The following is a 14,723-nucleotide window of genomic DNA, read 5'->3' on the forward strand; positions in this document are numbered from 1 at the left end:
ATGGCCGTGAGATGGTCGCCCTGCATATGCATCTGCGTGGGCTTCAAGCTCAGTGTGAAGTCAGCATTGTGTGTAGCGCTACATTTGACTTGAAAAAAAAAAAGATCGTTTGATGTGCAAGATCAGAATTGTTTGTTCGGCGTTATAAATCTGCCGGTATAAAATTTGGTCAGCCTTGACTAGCATGTTCAAATGATAGATGTTTGTTCGGTTAGGCGACGCCAATTGTGATACTGTAAGAATTGTGCTTTGTGGTATCATTACGACGCACTTTCATGTACGCGCAAATAGACCATGCTTTGAGGGGCTAGAAAAGAGGTGCATGCAAATGAGGGGGCAGTGCTTACCAAACCAAATGGCACCTGAGTGCAATAATTTCCTGCTCTGCACTCCGCGAAGAACGTAGACATTTTCTATGTAAATAACTCGTGCACAAGACAACTGTGCACATGTGTGAATCCTGAAAAGCGTCTGAAGACATTGCACATGCAGTGAAGTGAGTTGACCATGGCGAAAGGAACAATAATAAACGGGAGCGCCGGGGCGGGGGCAACGAACGGCAACACCGAGAAAAAAAAAGAGGACGTATGTTATCAGCACTCAAGGCGCCCGCGCGGTGGGGAAGCGCGATGGTGTGGTGCGTTGCTCAGGTGTTCGTGTGCATGTATGTGCACCAACTCTGCGATTTGCCAGGCGCTGCGCCGATACGGAGAAAGGGCGATATGTGCAGAAAGAAAACAGTAGAGAGGAGACGTAAGCTAGCCTGCGCAGGCCAAAAGAGGTAGGAAGTGTGTGGAGGTCGTCCTGAGGCGTCATGCTTCAAAAGAAAACGAGAAGACATTTAAACCATGAATTTATGCCGAATATGATACACATGCGCCAAAATTTACATTTGGGCTCACATTGTAACTCAAATGAAGAAAATTAGGTAAGCTTGTATCCTTTGAATATATCTGCATCAAATCGCCTAAGAATTTTTATTGTCATTTGGCTGTGTGGCGTCTCAGGAAATATTTTTCAAAAAATAAGTCGTGCCAATGTTTTTTTGTGCTAGGACAGGCAGTGCTGCTCAAGTGGCTCAGAATTTTAAAAGGAATCATTAGTTGTTTATTTGGGTACATGATGAAATGCATGGGCTCAGTCTATTACCTGTTCAGCTGCACTCACATGGATGCGGTAGTACTGCATTGCATTTCCCAGAGTATCCTTTCTCATAATGCGTCAACGTTTACATATAGTGCACAGACTGTTCCAATCAGACAGTGAAACACTTGCGTGCTCCCATTAAGTCGATGTCTGTGTGCCTCCTGCTCTGAGCATTGACCACGATGAATTACTCCTACTATGAGGCATCCATCCTAATCCACCTTGCCGCATTTGTGGGATATGCCTTCCTAGCTCATCGGTTTCCTTTACAGGACTGTGGTGAGCCAAAAAGCCAATATGATGCACAATATTGCATTTATGTAAACACAACTAATGACTAAAAAATTAACTGTTCATAATTGCTTAAAAATATGACATGCAATTCTCATGGCTACAGCCTCGCAAAGCAGTGCCATTGCGTCAGCTTTGGCTGCTTGTGTTTGGGTCTACTTAGTTCATTAAAAAATTAAAAAAAAGGCGATGCAAACTGACTGTGTGCGTGCATAATTTGAGGGTGAAGTGAAAGCAATCAGACAAATACCCTTAATGCTCTTTATTTGCCATTGCATAATATGTTCTGTTTGAATGCACTAAACTGATTTTTTTTGCAGGATGGAAGCACAAGAAAGATACAAAAAATATCTTCGCAGCAGTGATGGCTCTATTCCGAGGCGCTCGGCATATCGCTATATACATCAGTATGCAGCACTGGATGAATCTGACAGGTAGTATGTTTTCTGCACATATACAGCGTTGTTCTTTCGTAAATGACCACAGCTACAAATTATTTGGCCTTTAAATTATACAATACCCACTTCTAAATTGTGACGGACTTTTTTACTTAGTTTATTTATTGATACTGTTAACCCCAAAGGGGATCATATACGCCTCGAGCGCGGCCTGTAGGGGCGCCACTGAAATCCCCCTAGCGGCCCGTTTCGAAAGCAGCCGCGGGAGTCCGCGCCCCGCTCCCCAGTGCCGCCGCTGCTTTTGCGGCACGTTCACGACTGAGCTTTACCATTTGAGGGCGCTTGAAATCCATGTTTATGTGGAGCAGTCACTCTGTCCGCAAATAGGGTGTGTTTAGGAGAGTGTAAATGTTTCTGACGCGATCTTAGTGTGGTATATTCAGTCTGTATAAGCGCCATGTGTGTGTCACAAGCCAGCGTCGCGGAACCGGCGTATGATGGAGCCGATTGTAGTTACACTGACCTGAATTTACTAGGCGTGTCTCCGTAACCACCGGTTCCTCAGATGTTCATGCTACGGCTATACACTACGATTTAAATCGGTTTTGTTCGCTTACATAATCAGCGGAGCACTCATACCTGACAGCACGCCAGTTACGTTTGCCAATATTATACCTCAGATATTGATCACCACCATTTACAAGCCAGTCTGTGTTAATTTCGGGAATATTTAACAAACGTACCATGGACAATGCATCAGCACACGACAGAGTCGTCTTGTGAGGTGAGCGCCCGCAAGCACTCATCTGCTACATATATCCTCTGCGAGCTGCGCGGAGACGGGCTTAGAATATAATCCGCGTCCGCGACTAAATGCTTCTTCGAAATATCGTCATATGGCACAGGGAGCCTGCAGAGTAAACCATAAACTGAAATCAGAGGGCCTTATCACATACCACACTCTTACAACGACACCTTTCATCGTTTGTTGAACAGCCTACCCTGTATACTTCCAAAAATGCGTCCGCCGTACGATCAGCTCTTTGTTGAAGTAGCAAAACAAAAGGAAAGTGAACGAGAGATTTGTGTGTGCGATTACTAAAACATTCATTGCTTGATTCCGCTCCGCATTTGTACACAGCGTAGCAGGCACTGCTAGAACAGCTTAGCAGGCATTGCTCTTGTGGCCTCTTTGTGCATATGCGGTGACCTCAGTAATTATACATTTTATCTGTCACGAAGTGCCGTTGTATTCAAAAGGAGCATTTGCCTGAGACAAATGAAAATTTCAGACTTCAAATGCCATCAAGCATTTTTTTGACAAATGTGTGGTAAGGAAATATAATGCACATATGTTACTGAAAAAAATGTTACTTTTTTAAAGTATAAATAGACACTGGCTTTGTGCAATGTGCAGGATGTACCTCATGGTAAGATGCCTTAGCCACTGAGCTGTAGGTAAATATGGGGGCAGACACTACAATTCCTGTTTGCCTGCTGAATAGCACTATTAATATTGTTTGCTGGAGTTTGTAGCTTTATGGTTAAATTTTGATAACCTGAAGTTGTGGTTATATGTCAATAACCTCACTTTTGTGCAACTTTTTAAATTTCCATGAGTGAAACTTAAACGCAAACTGACACAGGGATGAGAAAGGGAAACGACACCCTTTATTGTCCCTGTGTCAGTTTGCGCTTAAGTTTCGCTCATGGATGTTCACCAACTAGCTCGGCTCTCCATTTTGCTTCATTTTTTAAATTTATTTATTTACAGACCGACAGATGCCCTGCATTCTGAGGAAGCGCCACCAGCAGAACAAGAGCAGCCTAGCTCACCATATCAGCCAACGAGCTTTAGCGGACAAGAATGGGGAGGCCTAAACGCTGGTGTGACAACATTGGGAAGTGCTACTGCTGCTAACCAGAAGCCCGGCACTGCTTCTGGACAACTCCCTTGTACCGCAGCATCAGGGCGTACGTGCATAGAAGATGCTCCGCAAGATCCAATGGTGCGCATTCTGTTTTGCTATGCATCTTGGATTCCTACCACAAGCTGTAGTTGTTTGCACTATGACAGTGGGTATTACTTTAGCCAAAGCTCCTGCATTTATAGGGGTAAATTAAAAGTTTGACAAAAAAAATGTTTACATGTGAGCTAGGGTCCTGCCTTCATCAAAAAGAAATAGGTGTAAATATGTATGTATGTTAATAGCATACGTGAGTGTGCATGAAGACATGCACAAACGCGTGCATGCACGTTGGCAGACGTGCACGAGGGTAAATCCAAAAGTACCTGGAGCGTGAAGTTAGTGCATGCTGATTGGACCCTCATTATTCTTTCACCTTTATGCACCAGTTTGCTCTTTGGTATGGCGTTTAATGAAGGGAACGGTTTGGTTTAACCAGTTTTTAAGAGCAATCTGTGCAACGGCAGTTTTATGATGGGAGAGCACAAAGCGCACAAACTGAATGCATAGTGTTGTTTATCTTTGGTAAGGTAAAACTGTTGCTGAAATTTTCATGCTTGAGGAAGCTGGTATAAATAACACTATTGGTAAAACTCAAGCCTAGGAGTAGTTTCTGAGCTCAAGATAGGTGATGTAACTCAAAGACAAAGGCATATTAGAGTGAGCAAAAATGACTTTACCAGACTTCTTCTAAACGATGAATATTTACAGAAAACCATTCCTGGAGTCTTGAACGAGACAGATTTTTCTTAGAGTACGTGGCAGTAAATCTTCAGCAAAGAGTTCCAGCTATTGCATGCCGCTGCTAAATGTTTGCCTCAAGTGGTATTTGAAGTTCAGAGACTGAGCTAGGTTTAAGCCTGCTGTAAATTGGAGGACACGGTTACTCTGCAGCTTAACTCTTTCTTGACTGCGGGAAAATTGACCGATTTTTAGGGGTCCAAGAAAACATTTTTTTCTGCTAGAAAAATTGATTAGGCACAAATTACAGGAACGCAAAAGGAAGATTATTTAGAGGCCTTTCCAACAACACCAGTTTCTAAAATGTTTTCATACATCATGGTTGCGAAAAAAATATCAAAATCAAAATTTTTGTCAGTTTTCAATGAAAATGATAAAAAAGTAGTTGGGTATAACAAACCACCGGTAGTAGGAAAAATTTAGAATATACTTTTTGTAGGGAAATATTTCCAGAACACGCCCTAAAAAAAATGTCGACTTGCATAGCACAGTTTGTCACATATAAAAAAAATGTTAGAAAGCATGGTGCTTGTGCCATGGGGTGAAGCGCGACCTCTATTTCAAAATGTGCAATTTTGGGTGGTTCACTGGAAGAAATCTGGTGGTTTGACATTATCAGAGGCCCCAATTTCTCCCAACGTAACGTAAAAACGTCTTGTCAATGACTAACTTTGCATTTACGGCCAGCACAGTATTTGGGACAAGCACGCGGTGCGGAAAAACATACATGATGTTGAAAACAGAATTCCGTGGTTGATGCTTATTGACGTTCACTGTCACTTATCTCTGAAAACATAAAGTTGCACTTTATTGTCATCTGCTGACTCGCAATTGTAGCCTTGCTTGCAGGAATGAGGTGCGATGCGCTAGAATCGTGCCCTGCAAACTTTGGCGGAGCAGCTGTTGCGCGATAAAAAAGATCAGCAGTACGAGCGTCCTGCATTGCAGCGCCACCTAACATTTTTGACATGAAACAGTACAAAACTTATTGGAGACTCCGACCGACTAGACAGTTCAGCTGAGAGGCAACACTAGACCCCTGGAGATACCCTTGTATGGAAACAAAACTTGCAGGCGAACAGCTGCCGGTGTGCAAGGCCAGTTTGAAGCGCTCTCCTCATCAGAACAGATATCTGGGTGTTATCTTTTGACTTGCATCGGAAGTTCTTATCGAAGAAATAGAATTAGGGTTGCCTGAAATCAGGAGCGGCATGCTTTTATTGAGGATCAGTTGCGGACGCTCAAGGCACCATGGCAGGTAGGCTTGAAGTTGGGTAACTGCGTAGTAGCGCCGAATTTAAGGATCCACAGGTGGTCAAAATTATTCCGGAGCCCTCCACTACGTCGCACCTCATCGCCTGCATTGCATCAGCGCGTTAAACCCTACAATCAATCAATCAGTAGCGCCTAATATGAATTTCACAATGCAGAAATGAAACTGTTGTAAACTGTTCGCGAATGGTCCTATGGCAAGTAGAACTACAACACAACTTAGAACAACGTACGCTAAGGCAATAAAACCACTGAAGTTCATTAATTAGCTTTGCAAACAAGCACTGCTTGACATTTTCAGCTGATTTCAGGGATTATTACAGTCAGAGTGCAAACCTGACGATTGGAAATCGTTTTCTAAATCACCATTCATGCCCTGATAACAAAAACCAAACGCTGATGCAGAGTTATTACAAGTAGCACGCATTCTTCATTGGTATCAGTGAGGCGCGGTGACCACACCCCTTTTCCACACCCAGGTGATGCAAATGCTTGTCAAAAATCACGTTTTTGTTGCAAAAATAAAAACAAAACTGATTTTTAAAGGGCATTTTCTGAGCTAACTTCAAATAGCTTTACTTGTTCCAGCAACACATGGAACGCGGTGAAAAGGAGCTCCCAAGCTATCGTTCAAATTGAAAGATTTTGAGTGCGGTCACGAAATAGTTAAACTTTCTGGCAAAAGTAGTAACCAGGAATGAAAGCTGTGTCTAGACCACAATAGAGAAGCAAGCATCAAGTGAGTGGAAGCGCTATGATTTTTTTAGAGTCAAGAATAGCGATCAGGTTCAACCAAAGGAGAAAAAAAGTGATGATTTATTTTTATGACATTATTGGGCATAGTACAGCAAGAATTTTCCCCTTTTGAGATACAATCACTTAGGGGTTCTACCTTGTCCTAAAAAAATACTTGAAAGTGTGTGGCAAAAGTGATTGGAACTACGGAGCAACTCAGATTGGGGGCTGCACCACAACATTGCTGCTTTGTTTATGCATCAATTCTTGGTGAAAAACAGGATGGTGTTCATACCCCACACTCCCATGATCTCTCTTGCAACTTTTAATAATTCCAAACAAAGAAACGTTGAACTGGAATGGATTTGCTGAAGTTGGTGAAGTGAAAGAGGAATGGAAGATTATTTCTAGACTCCAAAGACTGCATGTACAAGTGCATCCGCATGGACACTGCTTCGCAAGAAGCCCGTGTAGTACCTGAAAGTTGCATAAAGCTGTGTCCTAAAAAACATTTCCTACAACTTTTGGGCCAACTCGTGCGTGCGCGTGCCTGTGCTCAAAGAGGAGGGGAGGTGGGGGGGCATTGACATGGCACAACTGCTAGCAAGGGCTTACAGAATCATTGAAAAAAGGCAGGTGGTACAGGGAAAGTCCGGCACCATTATCAGGAATTGCTAGACACAGCAAAAAAAGCAAAAAAAACAGACCAAGCAGTACCACCTAGAGTTATGAAAACCCTTCGAAGAGCTTGTTTCCGTTAAGGCACGATCTGCTGAATAAAGAAAAGACAATGTTGGATCCAAGTAGGGGACAGAGATTAAAAGCACTACAGGGAACTGAGAAACAACAGATAGGAACACAATGGATGACTATTCGTAAGCAACTGGTGCTTTAAAATAATAAGCAGGAAGGGGGAAAGACAGCATTTTGGAAAGAAGCCAGATAGGTGCACATAAATGCCCTATTGCTTAGGTCGATGGCAAAACTACCGATTCTAAGTTGTTTTTCAAAGCAGTAAATCCTGGTATTTTCTGTCCCGGAGAAATTTGACGTTTGACTGCAGTATATATACTGAAAGTTGGGAGAACCGGTAAAACGAGACACCAGCACAAAAGAGAGCAGAGACAACACACATATTGTGGTAGCCACTGACATTAACTTGAAAAACCCTGCCACAGTAGCTCAGTGGCTAAGGCGCTGTGCTGCTGAGCACAAGGATGCGGGTTTGATTCCCGGCCACGGCGACCGCTTTTCTCATGGAGGCGAAAAGCAAAAACGCCCTTGTGTACGACATTTTGGCACAAGTGTTAAAGACCCCCAGGTGGTCAAAATTAATCTGGAGCCCTCCACTAAGGCGCGCCTCATTGCCTGCGTTGCGTCGGTGCATTAAACCCTACAATCAATCAATTTACTTGAAAAAAAAATACAGCCTGTGAACAATCCATGCCAACGCATGCGCCAACAAGCACACGTTTTGACCAAACCGCCAGCGACCTACTTAACTTTTTTTCCCTTTAACTTCAGCTCAGCCTTGTAGGAAGGCGATCTCTCTATCACTGAGGAAGACAGTAGGCACCCTGATGCAATTTCCTTCCTACCGTTGGCCGATGTAGAACGGTTTTAAGTGTTTTGGTACGGCAAGATTTTTGACGTCACGTGATACCTCCTGTCATGGCGGCCGCTCGGCATTCGTTTTTTTGAAACCAGAACTACACGAATAAATGACGCCATAAATGAATGTTTACACTGTGCTAGACCGTCTAAGGTGGCGTTCTATGATTAGTGGGCTCGTAGGCACCATTAGCAGCGAAAAAAACATAACACGAAAATTTTGCGTCGGTACTCCTTTAAGGCTCAACCTCATAGGTGCATTAGTTTCTGTGATACATCCTGTTTTTGACAAAATGAGCATTGAATCATCTACACAATGTTTGATGAAGTGCGTGTCTACCTTGAAAAATAATCTTATGAGAGTAATTGCTGGTGGGGCTTCATTAACAATGCAGGCAGTTTGCAGATGCTTACTAGTCGTGCAATTTGGATGGGAATGATGGTTTATGATGGTTTGCTGAGAAAGGCCATTTCAGCATGTAGGTCAAATGAAACTGAAGGTAACGTTAATAAGTTCACACTTCATGCATCATACACTTAGATGCCGAATTCTGCTCGATCTCTGGAAATTCTCGCATGAAAAGGGAAACTCAAGAAATATTGGAGCCAACCGAGTTATCCACTAATTGCAAAAAAATGTCCCCTTTTGTTTCAGGCCCAACCTCTTTTTCCTGGGGCTCAAGTGACGCATGAAGAGAGCCTGCTGCTCATCATGGCACATTCACTGCGTCACCACAGTTCCAAAGAAGCAACAGAGGACCTTTTGAGATTGCTGCAACACCACCTACCGAAAGGCAACAACCTTCCTGCTACAAAATACTTGTTTGAAAAGTACTTCAAGCACCGGGAGCAGCCATTGGAAAGCCACTTTTACTGTCCTACAACTCAGCAATACATTGGTGTGCAGCTGAAAGGGGACGAACTTACCTGTAGATGTGGTAAGACACATTCTGCAAAAACATTGCTGCAAAAAGGCTCGTACTTTCTCTGTTTAGATTGGGTGCAAGAGCTGACAAACTTGCTGGGAAAAAAAGGCCCTTTGCCTGAAAAGCCAGGGTTACAGTTTGATGTTTGTGACATCACTGAGAGCCCAGCTTACAATCAGCTACCACTGGGCCCAGATGATGTCACAGTGACATGGAACACTGATGGAGTGCCGATTTTTCACTCATCAGAGTACAGTGTGTGGCCACTCGAAATAGCAGTAAATGAGTTGCCTCTTAAAGAGAGGATAAACAATGTCCTTCTCGCAGGCTTTTGGTTTGGCCCCAAAAAGCCAGACATGCAGTGCTTTTTGGTGCCATTTGTTCAAAAAATGAACGAGCACAGCACCGTTGGCTTTTCTTGGACAGATGACAATGGCATTACTCACGTCACTAAAGCGTACCCTGGCCCATGCACAGTTGACTCAGTTGCTAGGTGCATGCTGCACAACCAAACTCAATTTAATGGGGAGCATGGGTGTTGCTGGTGCTTTCACCCAGGCCGCGTGGTTAAAAAAGGGAAGGGCTATGCCCGGGTGTGTAAAGTGAGAAAAGTGACAAAGAGGACCGATGGTGACTTTGAAAAAGATGCTAAGTCAGCATCGCATGGTGTACTCGGGACCACAGTGTTGTCACTGATGCTATTTTTTAGCATCACCAACAACACTGTGGGGGATTACATGCACGCAGTTTGTTTAGGTGTGGTACGGAGAACCACAAACCTTTGGCTCACACGTGCACGTCCAGGCTTTTCTTTGAAGAAAAAAGTTGCTCAGATAAACATGCGCCTGAAAAAAATGTCCCCACCGTATGAGTTTTCTCGTCTGCCACGCTCAGTTTGCCAGAGGAAGTTTTGGAAAGCAACCGAGTGGAGGGCATGGCTGTTGTATTATTCCCCTTTTGTTTTAAATGGCCTCTTGCCTCTCCGCTACTATAAGAACTGGTGCAGGCTTAGCAGTATAATGCACTCACTGCTGGCTGACGAAGTTGCGATGGATAGGCTTGCCATCGTTGAAGCAGAGATAGCCTTGTTTTTGAAGGAGTACCAAAAGTTGTATGGCCGGGCACAGATGACCTTTAATGTACATTTGCTGTCTCATTTATGTGATAGCGTGCGGGAGTGGGGTCCGCTGTGGGGCTTCTCAACATTCCCTTTCGAAAACATGAATGGAATCATAAAAAGGAGTTTTAACGGGACACAGTACGTGCCACAGCAGATCTGTCGCAAGCTGCTCCTAGTGCAGTTTTTGCCAACATTAGCAAATGCCAGTAATTGCTTTGTTGGCAAAGCAAAGATGCTTGAACACTTTGAAAGCCTCACAAGGGGTTACAGAATAATCTTTAATGTCCAAAAACATGGTAGTGTCATTACTGTTGGTACTGGGTCCCGAGCGCTTACTTCAATCGAGGCAAGCTTTGTGGAAAGCATGGGCATTCCCACATGTGCAGTGGTGAAATACAAGAAAGTGATTGTGGATGGAACGAAGTTTATTGCACATGCCCTGAACAAAAGCACTCGCATAAACTCAGTTGTATATTTCAAGGACGGCACTTTTGGTTTAATTGAATGTGTCCTTGCCATGTGCCATCACCATGCCTCCTGCTGTAGCTGTGGAAAAGATGTTTATTTTTTTGTGCAGAAAACAAAGCCAAAAGTAGTTACGTTTACCTCTACTTTTGCACACATGCACATTCTTGATACAGAGCCTGATTACAAGGTTGTTCATGTTACATCAGTGAGCAAGAAATGTGTTGCGTTCATCGTCAATGGTAAGCTCTATGCATCCCCTCTTTCAAAAAACATTGACTATTGAGTCTGCCATGCTGCACCATGTAGGTCAAAAACACCAAGAGGTCTTCCAGGTGATTCCTCACAAAATTTGTACATTCAATGTTTTGTTAAAAAATCACATTTTTAGTGTTTTACGGCATGAACCTGGACTCGTGACACTCATGAAACACGCCATATCATATTTAGGACATGAGCATCTGAACTTTATTAATGGTTTAGCAGTGCACCTTGGTAGAGGGCTGCGGATTAATTTATTAGACCACTTGATTATCTTTAACTTGCCCTGAAAGCTTGACACAGGCATTTTCATTCTTCGCCTTCATCAGAAAAATCACTGCTGCGGCAAGGATCTGCTGTGGCACAAATCTGTTGACATACTGAGCCCGGTGTCCTCGGGCTGAGCAGCACAATGCCTTAGCCACTGCAGTGGGTTGAATATTGTTGAAAATGATGCTTTGCTAATGGTTTGCTCACGTTTTGTTGCCTATATGCCTATCTTATTCTATGTTATTTTCCTTCTAGTGTTAGGCTGTGCCTGGCTCTTTTGTTTGATAGGAAAGAGTATAACCGGTTCCTCACTCATTTAACCTGTTCCCTTTTGATCGGCAATGTTGGAAATGTGGTTGGATGTTGCTGGATCAATGCATGGATCGGCTAGCTGGCCTGGTTTTATCAACGATGTACTCAATCTACTTGGGTGCTTTTGAAAATGAATTCGCTTTGAAATGCTGACCAAATGCCACAGCATTCAGTTGGCCAACTCCCAACTAACAGCGTCAATTTGTTTCAGTGCTTCTTTTTTAACGGGCTTTTCTGTGTCCATTTTTGTCTTCCTAGAAAAACATTTTCGTGTTCTTTATGTACTTTATTTATGTTGTCCTAAAGGGACACTGAAGTGATCCTGTCAACCTTCTTGCATTGCATTTCTTGCTTACATTTTGCTTGTGTTGCATAGACTGGCTCAAATAAACACACTTTCAATAGTTTTTTCGGTTGATAAGGCACTATGTAGCCCATAAAGCCTAAAACAAGGAAAGATATTCAACATTTGCGGCGGCAGCAAAAACTAGTGCAGATGACGCACATTCCTCCTGCGATGTGATTGGATAATGCCTAGGATGGAGTTCAAACTAGTTTCGGTTTCAGTTCCATGCAACAACATGTTTGGCATCTGACACTATCTTTCGTCGGCCATTCTTGGTATCTCAGGAATTATCATACCACGCTTTTGCCATTTTGTGTGCTGCAGAATGGGTCAGATCATCACCGCCTGTATAAACACTGCCTAACACGTCACCCAGTTTGGGAGCAGTAGGGACACTTAGTTCAGGCACTCAGGCACGTCACTGCTTGCGAGTCGCGAATGCTGCACCCACTTCTACGACGTATGTCTGTCAGCTTGCCTGTTGGGTTTCAAGAGCTGTTTTGCTTGCTGAGGTGTTAGCCATGACGGGGCGCTAGTTCTGGGGCGCACTGGGGACCTTGTCATGGCTCAGTTTCAACTGAGCGACTGAATAATGACGACCCGCAGGTGGCTGACTGGCTCTGTCGGAGGGCTGGCAAGCTGTGAAGTCAAGCCAAGTCTGCTGGAGTAACTGTCACACGAAACGTAATAGGGCACGGAAATAGGAAATTGACAAGGAGGATACGGAGAGGAGGACAGCACCTTCAAATTGATTGAGTCATGTAAATGCACCCAGCGTGGTCGAAACGTGGCCTGGGGACTGCAGATTTCAATTTGCGCAAGTAATCCCAAAATTACTACAAATCACGCCAGTGTCCCTTTAACTGCATATATCTATATGCTATGTTCTAGTTAGTGTATTTTTCTGTATAGAAGATTGACTTGTTACTTTTGATTGTGTTTTGACATGCTCATTTGAATAAAGGTGAAAAACAATGCCAGTTTAAGGCTACCACATACTTTTGTCCTTGGTTGACTTGCTACACAAACATTGGGTGCTGTATAAATATACAAACGGTGGTGGGTGGTTAGTTATTGTGTAAATTAGTCCATTTGCTAATTTGTTTGTAGTTGACTGAGAAGGTTCTCAAAGTAGGGGACGTTAGATACTTTGATTGTATGTAGTATTACAGATATATCATTTCAGCTTATTCCCGCAATGGTGTAATTGTTTGCAACACCACTTCAGGTTTATCACAGCAAACTTCCTGCCCGTTTCTATACTTGGAGGGTCATCGGCTTGGGTTCCACCCAAGGAGCATTTTTTCTTTTCTGTTGTTCTTTCATTAAAATATGGACTTCACAAAAAATTGGTGAACTCCTTTTATGCATCCCTGGGCCCTTCTTATTATCAACTGCTGGCTTTTGTTTTGCATATTCATGTGCGTATATGTGCGCTTGTAATCATTAAGACAGTGAAACTGCGTATGATTAATGATCATGCAATCATTTTCTTTCATTACAATTTGTGCCGTAAAAATTTGTCCTTTATAATTTTAAACCATACAGCGACCTCGCTAGGCATATTTCAACCCTGCTAGGCAGTTTCTTATAAAACAAAGCAACAAGAATGCTGGTCTTGGAGATCTGTTATGCAGCTAAATGAGCATTACATTGAACAAGGTATGAGACCATCTCACAACAAATCTAGCTTAGAGCACACTATACTTTAAAACTTACTGGTTTCACAAAAGGCGCTGCTAAAGCTATATTTCTTTCAAATGGCACTTCGTGAGTGTAGATGTAGCTCGCATTCATCGAATACATGGTGTAAGAGCTAAATATTAAACATATGTAACCAGATATGTTATGTCAAAGGAATGGCTGTTTATTTTGTTTTTGCAATTGTATCAGTGATTCAATTTCGGGCAATGTGTTGAATTTCAAATACATAATGCTGCAGCATTTTTAGAAGAATTTTCAGAAGCTTAGTATTTATTTTAGGAGTCCAGCTCGTGTATCGCAATACTACAGTGAATCTAAGCCTCTTGTTGGTGAGAAAAAAAATTGTGTCATTCTTAGCATACAAGTCCAAGCTAAGAATTGGAGGCAACGGCATAGTTTCTTTGCAATCAGGCATAGAGCATAGAGGCCAGTGCTCGTTAAAAACAAAAACAAAAAACCTTGTTTGAACTGTATGATGGATAATAAAGTGCCTGTGAACAATGCGACCCCCCCCCTTCTCCAACATGTTCCTGGTAAAGATTAGGTTTCAGCTGCTCTTGAAAAGGTTTGATGTCATTCAAAGTCCATGTGTGAAGTGCCACTGGCAACTAATTTTAGTTCATTCCAAAACTGCCATGGGTATACTGAGTAAAGTAAAGACTTCCAAAAAACAGCGCGAATACAGTGAGCAACAAAGGGAGCAGAATCGTCTTGCTGAGCAGTTACGTATGCAAAACCTAGCAGCTTTCAACCAAAATGCTGGGCGCATGCATCAGGCTTTTGACAGGGCCCAGCAGTTCTCATCCAAGACGCTGGGCATATGCGTTAGGCTGCAGCATGCGCAGTGGTTTACAGCAGCTTCACTGGCCAAATTCACTTTCGCAGGGCGGGACGAAAGGCATTTTTTGTGTTACGGAATACTTTTTGATGTATCTTTCTAAAAACAATTCTCTCCTCCTTTGTCACTGGAGAAAGAAATGAGCATGTTGTCAGTGTCTGCAGGGGCAGGCAAACCTTATAAGTTTTTATATAGCCTGCTAATGTAGAGAAATGACCTGGATTCTGTTGCTGCAGACATGGTGCGCATTGGCCATCTAGAAAAGTTTTTTGTAGATGTGAGTTGAAAGGTTCAAGGACACTTGTCGATAACCGGGAAAT

Source organism: Haemaphysalis longicornis, unplaced genomic scaffold (genome assembly GCF_048455015.1).
Source record: "Haemaphysalis longicornis isolate Haplotype H1 unplaced genomic scaffold, Haemaphysalis longicornis Haplotype H1 scaffold_3, whole genome shotgun sequence".
In the NCBI taxonomy this organism is placed as follows: domain Eukaryota; kingdom Metazoa; phylum Arthropoda; class Arachnida; order Ixodida; family Ixodidae; genus Haemaphysalis; species Haemaphysalis longicornis.